The sequence below is a fragment of the Pygoscelis adeliae genome, unplaced genomic scaffold (genome assembly GCF_000699105.1).
Source record: "Pygoscelis adeliae isolate BGI_AS28 unplaced genomic scaffold, ASM69910v1 Scaffold48, whole genome shotgun sequence".
NCBI classification, from domain to species: domain Eukaryota; kingdom Metazoa; phylum Chordata; class Aves; order Sphenisciformes; family Spheniscidae; genus Pygoscelis; species Pygoscelis adeliae.
The window spans coordinates 715,686-720,108 of NW_008825618.1; positions in this window are offsets into that span (position 1 = coordinate 715,686).

The window sequence follows — 4,423 nt, forward strand, 5'->3', positions numbered from 1 at the left end:
AGTGTTTCCTTCTGGGAAATAACTTCAGGATACCCTCCAGGTGGTATTTTCTGTAACTCATAAACAACCAACTCATTATGCTAAAAATTTTCCCACTAAGAACAGAAATTGCCATATTGAGTCCATCTTAAAATCCTTCTCACCTGGCACCTTCTCTGTAATGAGAAGCAAACTCAGACATTTCACAGGAAATCAGAAGGTTGGAAGGAACTCTCAAACTTCTATTTATAATGTCTGCCCTAATGCCTCCAGCTTAATATCTCAGATGCTTTGTCATCACTCATTGATAGATATTCCAGATGGGCATGTGGCAGATGCTTGATATTAGAGGAGGATGCACTCTGCGTAAGGAGACATGCTTACCACACAGGAGCAAAGCATGCAGGGGAGAAGGCAGGAGTGAGGACCTTCTGACTCACAGGAGGAACCCTAATACAATTCTAAGTTTTCACCTGGCACGTCCAACTTTGAATTTTCCCAGGGGTACTTAATTATAATTTTTTTCTTCTGGATCTTTGTTGTTATTTTGCAAAACAGAATTACATCCTCCCAAGGAAAGCACATTTATTTATGACTATGGCTCCAAAGCAGGCCAAATATAGCGAGAGTCATGAAAACGGTTATCTTTCTGTCCCTTTTTCCAAACAACCTACTTTCCTACAATTATAACCCATCCAGGACCTAAAACTTGGACCATAGCAGACAAAAACAGTGACTGAAACGTGCCCAGCATCCAAATAACAAGCACAGAAAACACAGAGGTGAAACATCACACATCCACTTTTTCCATAGATTTTTCTCTTTATATTGCATTATGTGCCTAAGGGAAAAAATCTGGGGCAGAGTTTTTTGCTGGTCCAGTGTGTCATTGATTTCCTTTGAGAATTTTTATAAACAACAGGATGTGTCTGTCCCTACATTTTTGAAGTATTTGTATCAGCAAGTAAAAAAAAGGTAATCTGAGGAAAAAGAAAAACAAGGAAAAATCCTGCAGGAGACTTTTCTGCAAATTTATCATGCTTTCCTGCAGATAATTTTTATTCCATTTTCCGTCATTAATCTTAAAGAAAAAACATGTTCATCCAGTTTTTTCCAATCATTTTAATTGACCATTGCCATGGTTGGATTTTAGGAACAATAGAAATGCTGGGGAAAAAATTAATTAGACTTTATTTACCAAAACTATCAGAATTTAAATACCCTGTCCCACAAAAAACTTTCATTAGATAAATTTGATCTTCCCTGAAAGATCTTTATTTACCCATAATGAGATTCTGTCAAAATCAAGCAAACATTACTCTGTTAAGGTTAACTAGAGGTATGGTGATTTCTAAACCTTTTGTTTAGATGGTCGTTACTGTTTGCGAGTATTTATTACCTGCAATATAGCTTACTTGAAAGAGATAAACCATCCATCAATAGGACATGCCCCTTTGGCAGTTGTTTTATCAGCTGTTCCAAGCATCATTCTTTTTCATTAACTGTTTCATCAAACATCTGTCTGTCTTTCACCCTCTTACAAAAAAACCTCCACAGCAAACTACCATGGACACATCACCCCTTGCAATGGATGATATTGTGCGAGTTTTTTACGGTTTGCATTATCCTTTTCAATCTCCCACACAAAAAGAAGGCAAGCAAAAAGTAATATGTTTTACTGAACCATATGAAAAAAAGTCCAACGAGTATTTTCAGGCACCCAGCCCTTCAACACATTGGTTAAAAAAAAAAAGTCTTTGTATTATTTACACTTATTTACATATTATATTAAAATATGTAAATGTTAGAACCATATAACAGGAGAATACTACTAAAAGCATATTCCTGTTGCTGTAGAAACTGAGCTTGATTTTTTCTGCTACACTAGTCAGAAGCAACCGACATGCAAATTAACACCTTGGCACCTTGACATTTTAGGCTAATTAAGGTGTAAGGCACAGCAAAGAGATATTTGAAATGCTTTTCTTAAAAAAAAAAAAAAAACAAACAATAAAAAATGTTTTCAGGTAGAGCTGGAGGAGTAGAAGTTGTTATAAACTATGAAGGACAGAAACAACCATTAGCATGGAGAGAAGAGATACTGTACATTTCTTCCCAAATAGCATGTGTGATCTAACAATATATTGTTCAAATTCTGGTATTATCTTTTCAGTTTGATTGAAGTGACAAATATTGTGCCCTATCTTTGGCATAAAAAAGAATCACAGACTCCCAATGAATAAATTCAATGAGAGCATGAAGAATACAGATACCTCAACTACCGATAGTGTATGCGAGATTTATGTGATGAGAGAGAGCTAGAGAAATGTAATGTTAGGAAGCTAAAAGAGACAAGAAGAAAAATAAAGTACTTTCTAGACTTGTAAGGTAAGTTTGGTATTCAGGGCAATTAAAACTAAATTAAATCTAAACTAGATTAAACTGAAACACTTTGGAGTTCAGTATGTCTTGCAGACTGTTCTCGGTCTCCACCCCTATTTAAAAAAAAAAATCAAATCTTCTTTTAATTAAACAATTTGACCTTCATTCTTCTTTGGGAACAACTTTCAATTTCTAAGGGATAATGAAAAACAAGTGAGTGGAACCAGTGCCACTTCATACTCTATGTCTAACAGACCCCAGGAGCCACAGGCAAGAATGGAATTTAATGGCTGGAAGATGTCAGAATTATATAAGATGACACAACTACGTATCTTATAAATGAAAAGGTAATTAAAGCATGATACAAACTCAGCTGGTACCCCACTATTTTTTTAATTTTATCGAACTCTACAACCTGTACTAGAATTTTCCATGTTTGTATCAACTACTTTTATTTTGATTTCATGCAGAACAGCTAGGCATTTCCAAGAACGGGACTAAAGGACAGTATTTTGGTTTGCCCGCATTAACAAATTCTTACAAGTTTTTCTTTGAGACATGCCTGCTTGGAAGGCCTTGAAATTGGCGCTGGGGAATTTTTTAAATGCAATTATATGACATAAACTGTGTCTGGAAAAAGCCATTTTAACTTAGCACACTTTCAAAAGAATCGCGCACCCTTCCAAAAAAGGCACAATTCATACATGTTGAATAGAGACTCGTTATGACTTTTGCAAGAAAGTTTCTCAGAAATGTTGATTACAGTGCGAATCCTATAGCTCATTGCTGAGCTGGATTTTTACTCTGCAAGAGCACATCTGAGCTGGCTTTGCCCAGGTTAACAGCTGGAACCAATCTGTAGTACCTGAAAATTACAGAGAGACAGGTTCAAATACTCACTGGAAAGCCAGGCCAGAGGGAAGACCATACCTTTACGATGTTGTCTTAATCTCATATAATAGATTTTTTACTTTTTTTTAATAAGAGTCTAGAAAAATATTTACGTTTACAAAGTTAATCACTCAGGATTTGGAAAATACTAAAATGAAAGTTTCCTGTGCAAACACATTTCAGACCTTTTATCAACATTACAGCACAGTTACATATGTGACCTCATATGCTCAAGGAAGTTCAAGGGAAATTTTGTGAAATTGGCTATATAGCCAAAGGATTTTTTTCCTTTAATTTAGCCCATGTGTAAAGTTAGTAATACTTCATGTAATTTGTGTTTGTAATATCTATCATGGTAATTGCTGATTATCTCTTCTACCTTTTCCTTTTAAATGCATCCTCCCAGTCCCCTAATTCTAGGTTAGAGTCCTTCCTGTGATAAGCACATTCAGTTTTCATCAGAGGGAATGGAAATGCCACATACACAACTTGTAATCTGCACTTGTGTTTGCCACTTCCCTGTGATCACGTGAGGTGATGCTTCCACAGCAATGACCATCTCTCCACCCCAGGAAGCCATGCTTCTGTTAGAGCAACCCAGAAGTACACTGGTGGTTTCGCCACTCTTATCACTTGACCAAATCATACCTAATTTTCTACCTGTCTTGTGTCCATATGTCCTTCCATCTGCTTTCCAAAGATTATGGCTAACTGATTGAATTTTGGGTCTTTTTTTTTTTCCATATGGATTATTTAATAGTTTCTTCACAATGACTCACATTTTCATGTTTTTCTTAATCTCTTATTAACACTGGCCCTTTTAAATTTGCAATTAACATTTTCTTTAATCTGAAGATCTGAAAATGTTCTTTCAGAGGTGTGTTGAAACAGGTTAACAGTAGCTAAACTTTTATAAAGGTGTGACAAATGCCATATATTCTATGCAAAAAATTAGCAAGTGATTTATGAGATAAACCATAGAATAAATGGAATTTGACATTCAACACATGTTTTGGGCACGTAAATCTTAGTAATTTGGAAATGCACTGTGTTATAATTATGCGCTTACAGAATACGCTTCCAATAGATTTCCCAATTATAAGCCAACTAATATGCCAAACCAATTAATGCTCTGTCTAATGCACAAACAATTGCAAATTTGATTCCTGCT